We start from the raw sequence: 16,122 nt of genomic DNA, 5'->3' as shown, positions 1-16,122 counted from the left end.
TCGTCAGTGGAGGAGGAGAGCGAGTGTAGAGTGACAAACACAGCGTTTGATTGGATTTTAGCTGCCGGTGATGGGCAGTAGGAATGTTTATAAATGAATTTGATCAATCTATGTGATGAATAAATAAAACTGACATGTTTTGTTGTTTTTCTGTAATACTAGCCTGTTCTTGCCATAATATGGACTTGGTCTTTTACCAAATAGGGCTATCTTCTGTATACCACCCCTACCTTGTCACAACACAACTGATTGTCTCAAACGCATTAAGGAAAGAAATTCCACAAATTAACTTTGTGGAATTAACAAGGCACACTTGTTAATTGAAATGCATTCCAGGTGACTACCTCATGAAGCTGGTTGAGAGAATGCCAAGAGTGTGCAAAGCACTCAAGTTGAAGGGTGGCTATATTGAAGAATCTCAAATATAAAATATATTTTGATTTGTTTAACACTTTTTTTTGATTACTACATGATTCCATATGTGTTATTTCATAGTTTGATGTCTTCACTATTATTCTACAATGTAGATAATAGTAAAAATTAAGAAAAACCCTGGAATGAGTAGGTGTACAAACCTTTGAATGGTACTGTATATTATATCTTTTTTTGGTGTACAGTTTTTGTCGTTGTTGTTCTGAACCCTCTGCCCGCAAGTCATTGTGACGTCTTTTTAAGTAACTATCAGATTTACATCAATCATGAACATCAATGATCAGCTGATATCCCACCCTCTTTTCCTGATGTCAATCATGTCTTTAGGAAGCATTGTAGCTAGCTTGCTTACAATATGTGATGAGTGTGTTGTTGCAGAAATGAATAGGCCTATGCTCAAGAATGTATTTTTTCCCCGCTACATACAAAGTATTTTATGACTTTTGAGATATACATTTTTTAAGTTGTTTCACCCTTTTTTCATTTCACCTGCCCCCTGAAAGGTCCGTGCACAGCCCTACTAACCAGTCTAAATGGTGACATCTGTTATTGTCAGCTGCCTGTGAGCAAGGTTTCCATTTTATATTTGCATTTCAATGCTGTAAAAACATGACTTGCAGATTGTGCCCTTATTTGACTATACTAGCCTGTACAGAGCAACAACGCAAACATGAAACTAAACCATCTATTTGGGTAAGGTCCCCATGGTGGATTGAGTTATTGTATATTATGGTTGTCATTATAAACTAAGCCTACATGGCAACTTTATTCCACAACAAGTGCAATAATGACAATGTTTTCCTACTACACCGGCTCCGACGCTCATCAGATGTGTCAGGGCTTGCAAACTATTACGGACTACAAAGGTGACACAAGCCCACTAGATGAGCTAAATGACTTCTATGCGCGCTTCGAGGCAAGCAACATTGAAACATGCATGAGAGCACCAGCTGTTCCAGAAGACTGTGTGATCACGCTCGCCATAGCCGATGAGAGTAAGACCTTTAAACAGGTCAACATTCACAAGGCCGCAGGGCCAGACAGATTACCAGGACGTGTACTCCGAGCATGCGCTGACCAACTGGCAAGCTTCTTCACTGACATTTTCAACCTCTCCCTGGCCGTGTCTGTAATACCTACATGTTTCAAGCAGATCTCCCTGTGCCCAAAAACACCAAGGTAACCTGCCTAAATGGCTACCGACCCGTAGCACTCACGTTCTGTAGCCATGAAGTGCTATGAAAGGCTGGTCATGGCTCACATCAACACCTTGATCGCATAAACCCTAGACCCACTCCAATGTAGCATTATAAACTAAGCCTACATGGAAACTTTATTCCACAACAATTGCGATAATGACCATGTTTTGATTTGCCCTCACCTTGTTGGACAATAAGACACCATACAAGACAGTATGATAGTAGTCAAACAATCTTAATGACCTAAACAGGGATTGTCCTGTTTTGCCCATGATTTTAACATGATGTCATCTCTCATAATGTTCTTTACGAGCCGTCTGATGTGTTTACATCCCCTCCATCCCTTGGGCTCATGCCTCCATGGGAACATCAGTGATTAATCCCCTGAAGAATGGCACAAGTACCGGTACTTAACAAGGTTCAGTAAGGTTGCTTCAGTCAGGTTGGTTTCTTAGCGTTCATAGCCGTGGTTATCAACTGTACCGCAGAAATGGAATGTACATCACAGAAAATAGATGTTGTGGTGGCAGCTGCAGAGAAGTACTTGGTTGTATGAAAGTAAAGTAAAACTTCTTACCTTACAAACTCCAGAATTCAGGTGATGAGGTTCACCTGCAAACAGGTGTGGACGGTGGAATCTGGTGGTATCACATGTATTCGCTCTAAAAGTGTGCCATATGCCTAACTAGAAACACAATTCATGACCCCTGTCTCTTCTGGGAAAAAAACAGGCACGAAACTTAAGCTACACCTACCCAAATATTCTACCTGAGCAGGCACGTCAGCATTCTTCTGTCCTAGGCCCCAACTGCGGCCACTGAAAATGAGCTTGCCTGATTTAGCTTGCCCGCGCTCCGTTTGGATTGGGTTCACACTAAATTAACAGAACATAACATACTGTATCATGCCTCTACGCTCATCCGACGTGACAAGCGAACTAACCCAAGTGCACCCTTTGAGTGTCGGCAGACAATATAGATTGCAATGTGTGTAGTAGGCTACGCTGCATAAACAAAAGCATCTCTGATTGCATTTGGCAATAGGTACATTTTATTTACAAGTGCATCTATACAAACACGATCATTTAATTGAAAATCTTTTTATATCATCTTCGTAATTGAGGAGGTAAAACTTCAAAATGTATACAGTGTTTGAGTGTGTGTTTGTGTGTGCGTGACATTGTATTGCACTTGTGGTACTAGAATGTCAATCTCCTCATCCTCATCAATAACAAACCAAATTCTATTTACATTGTACTCAAAGTATGCATTTCAGAAAACTAAACATAATCTGTATGGTCAATATCAATAAGCATTCAAGAACCAAAAAACAACACTGATAAAAACACTTAAGCATGCATTGGCCAGAATGAGAAAATGACTAGAAGCAACTATTTAAATGATAAAATTTCACATTCATAAACTAAATGCTGTTTTAGTGCTATATATTAACAAATGTGTTAACTGTTTCTCCTGTGTATTTATACAACAATATAATGTGTTATCACTGTGCTTCATGTAATAGCACAACCAAATGACCTGGATTGCAGTTGAGATTACATAAAAAATGGTGGAACTGATCAATGCTGTTCGAGATTCTGCACGTTATTAAAGCAATTATGAAGCTCTCCACAGACCTGCGACCTTTGCATGCTATCATCTTGAACATAGCCACGTGTGCACATTTTGTTCATATCCTTTGCTAGTTAGTGAGTTATTAGCCCAGTTATAGATCATTTGTAGTCAGCAATAGGGGAGTGATTGCTTCCTATAAGACCACAAAACGTGCACATTCCTAGACATCTTTGAAAAGCGAGTCAGGTAAAGAGCTTTTTTTTTGTCTTAAAGGGGCAGTTTTGTATATTGAGACAGGCTTGAATAAGCTAAGTAGCCAATAAGCAGAGGGTAGCATAATTTGTCTGATTCTCTGTAAAAAGGGTATGGAAATAATAATACATTTTCTTTTGTAAAGTGGTTTCTTACATCAAAAAACACAAAAACATTTTCAGTCACCTCCTTTTATGAAAGACAAGAGGATAAACAGGTTAATGTCAAGCCCTGCATGGAATGTAGGCCTACATTGACCACCACATATTGGCTGCTACTGTAGGCTGCATGATAGAACAGCTATTTCCATGTTACAATGTTATGGGATGCATTTTCTCCATTGTTTTTGATAGTAGGCCACTCTGGTAGTCCTACATGATGACCAAATAGCCACAGTAGCCTACTTGGCCACTGTTAAAACTGTAACTTAAAGCAGTAAACACGCGCTGGAAGTTCCACAACATTCAAGTTTGCGCTCAGCAGACCTGAAATTTGCTCAGTGCCAGATTTTTTTGGGGGGGGGGGACATTGCTTATATGACCTTTGGAATTACTTTGATAGCAACAGTGAATCTATTTAGCTATTAAGAGATCTCTCAATAATCATTCTCACGATAGCACATTGGTAGTAGTCAGTGGAAAATATCAAAGCTAAGCAGGGCTGGGCTTGGTTAAAACCCTGGACCAACGGGTAGCTGTAGATGGATCAACTTTCCAGTACCAGGTACAGCCCAGCCTGTTGTTTTTTTTCTGACATGGATATAACATTGAAGATCTGATGTTGTTTCAAAGGTACAAATTCAACATATTTTATTCAAGGTTGACTATGTTGAAAATTGGTTACAATGATGACATAATTCTGTGGTTGAAATGTCACCCTGAAAACAACAGTTGATAACTTTTTCAAATCCAATGTATTTTCCACATTACAATACATTGACAAATTACGTTGAAACAACGTTGATTTAACCATTTTGTGCTGTGGATCATACTATAACAATTAGACCATGATCTCTCGTGAGCTGTTTTCTACTCTTATTCATATACATTTGTATGTACTTGCATACTGAATACATAATCATATTTCAATCAGCCTTGTTGAAGGGAACAGTATGGGGAAGCCCTCAGGTTAAAGTGCTGTGCATTGCCGTGCCAGAATGGTACTGTAGTCTTTGTTTCAACATGCCACACTTTGTCTTTGTCTTTGTTTCTCAACATCAGAGACTGGGAAATGGCCCTTTTTGCATTTAACCAAGATAACTGTACCTAACCTCACAGCAGCAAGACTGCAAGTTAAGCCGAGTTATCAATTCACATGGGTTCCTATCATGTAAAAGATCTCAGTGCAAATTGAAGATAGACTGCCATGCACAGGGAAGAGGTTTTGCATGAAAGACCAAGTGCTGGTTGGGTGAAAAACCTGGCCCTTTGATGCAACACCTTGACACTGGCGATGAGAAAGACTGAGGAAAGCGAGAGGGAGAGAGAGGGGGGTTTCCAAACATATGTCAGAAAACAATGACAGAGAATGTTTCTCTTCATCCTGGTCCTGGGGACCCAAAAGGATTCACATTTTTGCTTTTGCCCTAGGACTACACACATGATTCCACCAATCAAAGGCTTATGATGAGTTGGTTATTTGAATCAGGTGTGTAGTGCTAGGGCAAAAGCAAAAATGTGCACCCTTTTGAGAGTATTTCCTGTAGTTTTGATTAGATTCGTGACTAAAAATCCCTTTCAAATAAGAATAGAGCATTGCCACTTTCCTAATATCAAAGGTGTAAGGACCTCATTGGACCAAATACAGGTAAATGTGAACATTACGTTACAGGCAGAATGTTTTCAAGGGGCACCAAAGGATAATACTGGCTGGATATAATATATACAAGCATGCATTTGGCAGTTATAAAATTATTAAGGGGAAAAGAATACAATGTAAACAAAGTTCTCCATTTTTGTATCTCAGAAAACTGTGAGTGATTAGAAAATGGTTTTAAGTGTGTTGTAAAGTGCCACAGAGTATTCCAACAAACAGTAGCAGCAATATTAACACCATGGACATTAGTTACATAAATATTCAGTTGCATCTATGCATTTACAATACATGCATGCTTCCTTCTTTAGAATTGCTGCTTTAAAGGATCACATTGTCACAAAAGTTAATATTCTCACTATTAAAACGTGTCCAATTGAACAAAGACATATTTAAAATGTTTAAACATGGAGTTAAAATAAGAATTTCTTAATAAAATGCTGTAGTTGTTATCCAGCAAAGTGTACCTATTATGCTGTTCACATTTAGCAGAGGCTCTTATCCAGAGCAACTTACTGGAGCAATTAGGCTTAAGTGCCTTGCTCAAGGACCATCGACAGATTTTTCACCTAGTCAGCTTGAGGATTCAAACCAGCGACCTTTCGGTTACTGGCCTAACTAACCCTTAACCGTTAAACTACCTGCCACCTCCTGTTGTTAAATACTGTGAAATAATAATGTGTGTTATAGTCCCTCATAAGTTAAATGATATGTACAGAACTGAACTTGTTTGTATACTTAAGTAATCTAAATAAACAAGATTTTTTTTAAACAGTCAAATGTATCATGTAGATATATTAAATAGTAGTAGTATCCAGCATCACTATGTCTGCAGTAAGTAAATTAGACAAAGATTGGACTGTTTTAAGCATAAATTGAGCATGAATAGAGAAAACAGATAAAAACACAGTATGTGTCAGTAAGCTCAGAACCCTAGAGCTAACTAATGCCAGACAGCTGTAACAGGTGCCATGATCAGAGAATATGATCAGGGGAGTCCTTTCTTAGACGTAGGCTCCGTCGCTCCACTGCAAAGCCAATGGGACAAAAAGCTTCAGCAGTGATGGATCCAACAATGCAGCGATCTGGGGGAAGGCTCTCTCCGTTCACCCACCCTCTCTCTTTCACTCCGAGGAGAGAATCTCTCTCTCCTTCTGTCCCTCTCACACCACTGTGCTGACAGATGGGTCGGACAAGTTGAGCTGGCCCGTGATGTCGGTGGGTGGGTACTGCTGCAGAGATGGAGAGAACATGAGAAAAACAGAGCCATAGTCAATCCCCTACAAAATCCCTAAACAAAACTGCTATAGAAAATAACACCTCTGCTCCATTTCAGTCAAAATCATCAAAGCAGAGGTGTTTTATAACCCCCGAAAGGCAGTGTGGTTAGGAAAGGTGGAAACATTTTGGTTCCATTGTTGTGTCCTCAGATTAGTACAGTGCAGCCATGAGTCTACATGTGCTAGTTGCTTGCTCTGCCTGAGGAGGGTTATCATATGACTACAGTGGAGTGGAGGTAAGGCCCAGAGGGTAGAGCACATTTGAATCAGCCAAAGGTAATCTCAACCCTACATGACTGACTTGGCAATCATTTACCCCCTTGGATAAAATAAGACAGCTTGATTTACCCACAGTCATTTGCATGCAGACCGGGTTTTATTTTTAGCAGCTAAGCTGAGAGAAAAATATTCATTATGATTAAACCCCAGTGCAATCTTGGCTGGTTCACATCGCTATCCAGTTGGACTCTTACTTCCAGTCCATATTTCACTGTACTCCTCCTGAGAAGCAGAGTGGTTGGTTTTAATGGGCATCTACAGTGCTGGGTAGCAACATACCCAGCTCCATGCAGGTGCTCAGTTACTATGGCAACTGTGACTTTGGGATTGTGTAACCTAATGTCATTGATTGTGTAATTTGTCATGAGCTTCATGGCAGGTAACATACTTGAAAATGGTAAGGATGGTTCCTTTAGCAATTGACAAAGTAGCAGTATCACTAACCACTGCAATTGCTGTGGATTGTTCCTTATCCATTGCAAATATGGCCATTAACTGATCTTGCAAAATATAGGGATTGTTTTTTGTGAAGTTTGTTGCCTTCCTATAATTCCATACCATACCACTGTGCTGAATCATGCTCTCTACGAGACATGCTGTTTTCATCAGCGTTGTTTCCAGCATGTCAAATCAAAATCCAACTTACTTTGTTATGGATTCTGATTTATAGTATAAAAGTTGGAGAAACCTAATTCACAACACTTTTTCAAACTGTGATAAGACAAATGGCTTAAACATGTTTTTGTACTTTAAGAGGTCTTCCTTTTCAGAACAGAGACACTTCAGTACAAGCCAATCATAATCCACCGAGTACCTCCATCCATCCTCACAAAAATCCCAAATGTAATTTCTGATGCCTGTCAATTTCGCAAATCAGCAAATTCAAACGATTATTTTAGGTGTTGGTGATTGTGTCTCTCATTTGAATCGGTGTTGATGCTTTTCTTCAAGCATTCAAGCATATTGAGCTATATAAGTTGTTATGATGCAACTACCACGCTAAGTCAAGGATCAACATCATCATAGGGTAATACAAATAAAAATACTGATGACTTTTTACTAATAGTTACAAAGAACTTATCACTTAGATCTAAGAGTTGCATCATCACAAGGCTTACAGGCCCCTGTTAAGATGTCCACATGTGGACCTACTTTGGGGCCTGCTGTTAGTGGTATCATTTAGAGCACCCCCTACTGGCCGAAGGTGGACCAGCAAAAGCGAGACACTTCAATACATCAATATTATGGCCACTACCACAATGACTTTTGAACTACTACAATTACTACTACTAAAATAATATATCTTACTGCTACTACTACTATTTCTACTGCAACTACTACTTCTACTACTGACAACAACAACATTAATTCACATGCTTGTAGAGGGAGGGAGAGAGGAGCAGTGTGGCATGTGGGTGAGGGACACTGACACTCAAAAGTCCATTAATAACCATTAATATAAAAGAAGAACACTTATATAAAATCAAAATAATAGTCAAAGACTGAGGATGGTACATCTTTGGTTATAATCTTATTATAACCTATGTGGTCTCTCTTTTTCACCGTGGGTGTGCGTAAGAGCATGATAACTCCCAAACCACCATCCCAACCCTCCCACAAACAGCAACAATGGTCATTCCATCTTCTCCATTCCAATAGTTGAGACCAAGTCTATAGAAAAACTCCAAGAGAGAGTAAGTATTGATTTGGATCAAAGAAGTAACATCAATATAAATGTCAGAGATACTAGATATAAGACCAAGGGGAAAAGAGAGAGAAATCAAACAGAAACACAGACAAAGAGAGACCTTTTCGACATGTTTGATTGGTCCAGTAAGTAGTCAAGGAAAAACAAAAGGCTTTGATATCTACTGTGGAACTCTAAGCTAAATCCGAATTGACCATAGCTGGTTAACTCAGATTTGGTCATCAGCCAGCTATGTCTGGGTGAACAGCAGGACAGAGAATGTTGCAGGTCACTGGATTGTCAGGCCACTGTGGAGGAGCCTCCTCACCAGCAATGAGCAGGCCCTTCCAACTGGACTGTGGAGGAAATGAGAGAGCATCACACTCTTATTGTGGTGCAGCAAGGCCCCCATAGAAAGAGAGGTAGATAAGGCCTGTGTTCTTTTTACAGTGGGTCTAAGCTGCTTATACAATAAAAGCGTGATGTTTCAAAGAATCTCAACCCGAGAAAGGCGGCAAAGAGAGGAAGACACAATAGAACCACCTGCATTCACCACCTAGAAATAGACCCTAAAAAGCATGCAAAATGGACACCACAAGGACATTGAAATAAATCCTTTCGTCAGACAATATGGTTACAAACATGACAAATCAAAAGTAGACAGACTAGATCTAATAACATGACTCCATGAGGAAAACCCTGAAATAGATGGTCTGTTGGTAAAAATCGACATGTTAGTTTGTTTCCAGAACGGTTGACTGACTTTGGCAAATGGCAGGACGTTGGCGCATGCTTTGAAATCAAAACCAACAACGACTGAAACAAAACAAGAAGAAGTGCGGGATTTAAGTGTATAAAAGATGGATTGAACAGAAGGATCAGGCAATCAAAGGAACAAGAGACAAACACAATTACACACACACACACACACTACAAAATCACCAAGAGACAAATTGGTCAAAACCACGTCCATATCATTGGCAGGAAGGAAGAGCAGCCCAAACAAGCAAGACAGACTGCTGCGTTGCACCTCCTCCAGTACTACACCCACTAATCCCATGAAGCCAGCCCAGCCTGGCCCTGCATTTGCTCTCCCCACAGCCAGCACACCAGCTCCAACCCCTGACCTGCTCTGCATCCTGCACTGCTGCCTAGCATCCTGCATCCTGTCTGCCTACAGATGGCGTCTGGTTGGATGGCTGATCGATGGCAGACTGACAGACATGTGGCCATGGCTGCTGCTGAGCCATGTAGGATGGGTGAGAGGAATGGGGTTCTGGCAATTAAGAGATGGGAATGGTGATAGAAAAGACAGGAAAAAGAGGGAGAGATTGAGAGAGAAGAGGAGACAGATGTAGAGAAAAAGAGAGAGAAGAGAGGGAAGAGTAAGGGAAGATGATGTTCCCTTCTTCATCTCCTTACCGTGTCTTTGGACGACCTACGTCTCTTGATGCTGGAGGCCAGGGAGGTACTGATGGACCTAAAAGAGGCTTTCTTTTTGGGGTCGGGGGGCTCTGCTCTACCACTTTTCCTATCCTAAAATAAATATATGTAGAACAGTTATTCATATTCTTGGGGTGGAGTGATACCTTGGTCTCAGTCTCACCCATCCACCCACTCACCCTCTCTCCACACCCTCCCTCCCTCCCCCTTCCCTTTCACTGTCTGAAGCAATATGAGGGTGAGTGTCCTGGCCCAAAGTAGTCTCTATTGGACATTGGAGGCAACAGGAGATTGGCGCCGCTATCAAGGGTGGGACTGGGACTGTAGTCTGTCTAATCATGTAAGAATGCCTCTACACTGTCGGCTAGGCCATTTCACCATAGTGGGACTGGACATGATGGAAAATCCTTAGCCAAGCACTGACACATCCAAATACCCCCATGTCTTTAGAAATGCATTGGAATGGTTTGAGGAGCATGTGTTGACGATACCTGTGCTATGCTGCTTTGACCATCCACTACATCCTACTCACACACTCACTCCAACTTGCACACACCCGCACATCAAATAGTCACCTCCACCCCCTTCACCCAAGACACACACCCTTTCAAAGAGAAAATATACATTAGCCAGGTCTGAGGAACAACAAAATAGCCAGTATACCATGTCTATGATATGTCATAGTCAGCAGAATCAACTGTATTCATTGGATGTTCAAACCCCTGTCCAAGGTCTAGAAAAGCTTGTTATTCCCTCCCACTTATTCCCAAACCCATTTTAACCATATCCTTACATGATAGTCACACATCAGTTGTGTTACGTCCCTCCCTCATCCCATCAAAGTGCCCCACAGCTACTCTCAGTCCTCTATAGGTACATGGCAGAGAGAGTGTTTGTGTGCAAAAGCTCATATTAAGGTATTCTTACATCCTGAGTCTCTAGAGAGGAAGAGGGCTGCGTAGGGGGGAGAAAAGAAAAAATAAATAAACATCCGTCGTCTTGCTATTAGATCGTTATTACTTTAAGATCCATAAGCAAAGCCAAGGGAACCAAACGAGCGAGAAGAAAAGCTGGCAAAGGAAACAACCACATTGAAAGCCATGCAGTAAAAAGAAAAGGTGCTCTACAAGGCAGGGGAGCCGCTAAAATGCATACCAACATAAGATAAACAACAGATAGGTAATATATAATTTAAGCCCCTTGAGTCATTATACCGGTGGTCGGGTATAATGGAAATTCCCCCCACACCCTAGGGAGTGAAATAAATGGTTTAAAGAGTGGGGTAGTGGTATATGGAATAGTATATGTACTATATACAGTACATTAGTAAATGGAGGTAGAGCGGGGATTGGGCCTGGAATGGAGAAGTACGAGAGCTTTTGGTGAGGTAGGTAGGTAGTATGTGAGGTTTTGGCCATGTCGTTGTGAGGTCTGGATGGGGATGGTTAGCTAGGTGAATGGGTAAGAGATGTAGAGAGTAGGATGCATTAGTCGTAGGGGTTAGGGAAGCCCTAGGCCTAGATGAATTGGTAAGAGATGTAGAGAGTAGGATACATTAGTCATAGGGGTTAGGGAGGCCCTAGGCCTAGATGAATGGGTATGAGATGTAGAGTAAGGTGAATTAGTGGTAGGGTATGGGGAGGACCTTAGGGCAGGGCTGTGTGAATTTCAGCTGAGAGCATGCAGAAAGGGGCATGGGAGGATGGGAAGAGCTTGGCAGGGTTGGTAAGGGAAAGAGATAGAAGAGGAGACAAATAACATAAAGCATGACATTCAACCCAGGCCAGCACTGGACCAACACAGAACATCCCCTGTCATCAGGTTACATGACTGGGTCTCTGTTTGAGCCATCCCCAGTCTCTTAATGCCAGAGCATTAAGAGGTGCTGTTCTATTGGGTGGTGTGGAAGATTGATGGAGCTGACTGGCTGAGGAGTGATGGACAGGTCACCACTCCGCTCTGAGTGAGAAAAAAGTCAAATAAAATGGATTTCCTGTTGGAAGATGACATCTAGACGTTAGTCAATGGTCAAAGTCACCTCATGTTAAAACTCCATCAATGAGGTAATGATGAGGCATAGAGACATTTAGATATAAACAAGACAATGCTCATTGCCCAGGCAACTCAAAGCATTGATTTTTTCTAGTCTTTAGTATTTTTAATATTTTTGTCAAAATTGTTTCTTCTTCTTGTACTTTTCAGCGTAGACTATCCAGGTCTCACATGACATCAAGCGATACTGACCGCTGGTGAAGTGCTGCGTTTGCACAGTCCCGGTCATGCAAAGCATGCTGGTCCAACGGAGAAAGAGTCCTACTGGACGCATGTGCAGCGGCTGCCTGTCTCCAATAGGAAACAACAGCCACTGGAGTGCATTAGTTCTTGTTGACATTTCGTTGATCTCACTCCTAATATCTCCACTTTTAGGCAGTGCACTTCTGAATAAGACCTGCTACAACAGAAAAAGCTAACGGCTACAGTAGATACTGCAGCTGCTTTTAAACTAGGGATGAGGACAGATTCAGTTCATGGTGCTTTTTCAGTAGATACAAGCAAACAAAGGTGGTGAGGTTTTGGGTAAATTCCAATTCAATTCAATCAATTCAGGAAGTGACTTGAAATTCCTAATGGAATTTAGCCCAACCCTGGAATGGTTGGTTAGTTGTTGGAGATGAGACTAAGGCGTAATCAATTCAGAGCAGAAACAGTGTGAAGGATATGACAGACTCAAACAGGTTATTCAGAAGTGCACACTCTGGAGGTACCTGTGTTGGAAAGCGGGCATATACAAACACTTTGCATATGCACAGAAGAATAAAAACACACAAATATAAACATACAAACACACAAACCAACAAACACACAAGCAGTCAAAATGACATCTGGACACCTAGTTGGAGATACCTACAGAGAAAGGAAAGTACACATAAATTGTCACCCAACCCTGCTATTATGCTAGTGTGTACTGAATAGTGTGAAATATGTATTTTACTGTACTTCCTCTGTTGAAGCTCAGTAAGTCATCACATTGATGGCCTCCAGAGACATGAGGACAAGATGAATAATGTTCATAACATACTGTATTAGCTTCAATGATTTGCTCGCATCTACTACTCCAAGCATGACCTCGCCTCTACAACTCCAAGCATGACCTCGCCTCTACAACTCCAAGCATGACCTCGCCTCTACTACTCCAAGCATGACCTCGCCTCTACTACTCCAAGCATGACCTCGCCTCTACTACTCCAAGCATGACCTCGCCTCTACTAACTCCAAGCATGACCTCGCCTCTACTACATCCAAGCATGACCTCGCCTCTACTACTCCAAGCATGACCTCGCCTCTACTACTCCAAGCATACCTCGCCTCTATACTCCAAGCATGACCTCGCCTCTACTACTCCAAGCATGACATCGCCTCTACTACTCCAAGCATGACCTCGCCTCTACTAACTCCAAGCAATGACCTCGCTACTCAGCTATATTACTCACTTATGACTACCACACTAAACTATCCAGCATGCCTCCCTCTACTACTCCAAGCATGACCTCACCTCTACTACTCCAAGCATGACCTCACCTCTACTACTCCAAGCATGACCTCACCTCTACTACTCCAAGCATGGACCTCAACCTCTACTACTCCAAGCATGACCTCACCTCTACCTACTCCAAGCATGATCTCACTCTACTATCCAAGCATGATCTCACTCTACTACTCCAAGCATGACTCACCTCTACTACTCCAAGCATTGACCTCACCTCTACTACTCCAAGCAATGACTCAACTCTACTACTCCAAGCATGACCTCACCTCTACTACTCCAAGATGACCTCACCTCTACTACTCAAGCATGACCTCACCTCTACTACTCCAAGCATGACCTCACTCTACTACTCCAAGCATGACCTCACCTCATACTCAGCATACCTCACCTCTACTACTCCAAGCATGACCTCACCTCTACTATCCAGCATGACTCACTCTCTACTACTCCAAGTATGACTTTACCTCTACTATCCAAGCATGACTTTACCTTACTACTCAGCATGACTTTACCTCACTCTCCAAGCATGACTTTACCTCTACTGCTCCAAGATGACCTACTTCTATACTCTAAGCATGATCTCACGTATAGTACTCCAAGCATGACCTCATTTCCACTACTCCAAGCCAATCTAATTTCTACTACTTCAAGCATAATGCCCATTTGAGGAATAAGCAGAAAACTGTCATTTGTGAACCCCACATTAGCTCCAGGCCTATTGAGAAGGATGCTGTGTATGATTTACATGGATGTTAGCCATCTTTGTTCACCAGTGAAAAATTATCCATAAACTGTATCAATAAAACCTTGTCTAAACACAGCAGTTTATGCAGACCAACAGTTTGTGTGTCCTTTTTCCTTTCTCAGCGGGCGCCTGCATGCATTTTGTCTGCTGTATGTGCTATATCATGTCACAGACATGAAGACAACAGTTACATCCAGTAGTAAAGATAGATGACAGACAGTCTCGGAAGGACATTGATTTGCTGCACACACTGGAGACTGTGATCTTACCGTACCTTCTTCCAGCCCTGCTGTCAATAACAGGTGTACCACTGACCTTTTGTGAGTGCTTAACAAAGAGCCACATGGGGAGGCTGGCTGCCAGCAGCCAATCACCAGGCTCACAGTGTCCACTGCCGCCTGTCTGCCTCCCGTCAACCCCTCCCCTGTACCCACGCTGCGCTCCTCCTGCTGCTGGAAAGCCAGCACAGTGAGGGGGGGGGGGGGGGGGGGGGGGGGGGCAGGATGATGCGAAGTAAGGGCGAAATAGGAAGTTGGAAGGCCACCAATGCTTCACAGCGGAAGATATTGGAGTTAAGGGCAAATCATGTTCTTCAGCAACGAGACGGACTGAGGAGCGAGCGCATAACTCAACTGTAGCTGGAATGGTTTTTGCCAGATTAGCTTTAGACAGCCACTGTTTTGAAACGAGTGACTGACCCGCAGGCTTTTCCTGAGAGGACTCTCATGTTCTGTGTCCATAAACAGTGTAGGGGAGCGGGGGTTCTGGGGGATGGAGTCATGTAAATACTGGAGAAGTATAAACATCAAGCGTAGGAGAGTCGGGGTCAGAAATGATAGCACACTGTTACAGCTATCAAAAAGCATGAGATTTATCTCATAGTTATGTGAGTATCTCTTTATTACCTTATTCCCCTGCATGTCCTCATCATCTGACCTTACAAAGCTTAAAAGTGTTATAGCAGCAGTGCATAAAGCCTAATTTATACCCTACACAGGCATGCAATGCAACAACGCAATTAGCTACGCAAAATGGCCGTTCTGCGTAGTTGCGTTGCATTATACATTTTGGGCTGCACACTTTTCCATATTTTTGCAACGCAAGTACRCAGAAGGGCCATTTTGCGTAGCTAATTGCGTTCTTGCGTTGCATACGTGCTAAGGTAAGTGTAAGGCTTAACCGGCTCATGCCATGAACGTGGAATGCATATTTTTGTTTCAGATTTTCTCATGTTAAAGCTACTTTTGATTTTAGCTGAACTTTTATTCTAAAAGCGAAAGGGTGACGTGGGGTGGAGATGGCTCTTGTCTATGTTACGTACTAACGATGGAGTCATCGATGCGCCCACAGCTTGGCTCCCAGAGGCCTCCTTACTGTCCTGCAGCACAGAGAGGAGACATGGGGGCCGTTGGTCTAAGGGACTGGAAGACGGACCCACGGTGGCCCATGGTAATGCCTTAGGAACAGCTTCATCACTGAATGTGACACAGCAATCCATGAGTGACTATCACCAGTAGGCAACATCGTCAGACAGGATGCTAACAGTGACGGAAAAAAATGATTGGTCGTACACCTGTATTGGAGGAACCTGCAGGAAGGGCTATACTGGGCGTGTCTCAGCCCATCTCTGCCCTTCCCCCCCCGGATGCCAGTGCTTACGGGGGGAAAGAGATGCCATACCTGCAGGTTCTTCCTCCAGACGTTGACGGCCGCAAAGGCCAGCTGCATCTGCTTCCTGCGGGCGTCTTTGTGCCGCTTGTAGGCGATCTCAATAAAGATGAGGAAGATCCCTGCTGCTATGCCTCCAGCCACCAGCATGAACACTCCTGTCAGACAGAGACAGACAGACACAGGGATGGGTGGTGAGTCGCC

General features: G+C 42.5%; 1 pseudogene; it reads right to left on the bottom strand.

The window, feature by feature from the left end:
• Positions 1–2,658: 2,658 nt before the first annotated feature.
• Positions 2,659–16,122, bottom strand: part of LOC111961563 (glutamate receptor ionotropic, NMDA 1-like) — a 44,543-nt pseudogene continuing 31,079 nt past the window's right edge.

This window comes from Salvelinus sp. IW2-2015, linkage group LG4q.1:29 (assembly GCF_002910315.2).
Source record: "Salvelinus sp. IW2-2015 linkage group LG4q.1:29, ASM291031v2, whole genome shotgun sequence".
Classification (NCBI taxonomy): Eukaryota; Metazoa; Chordata; class Actinopteri; order Salmoniformes; family Salmonidae; genus Salvelinus; species Salvelinus sp. IW2-2015.
This window is presented reverse-complemented; position numbering and strand designations above follow the sequence as displayed.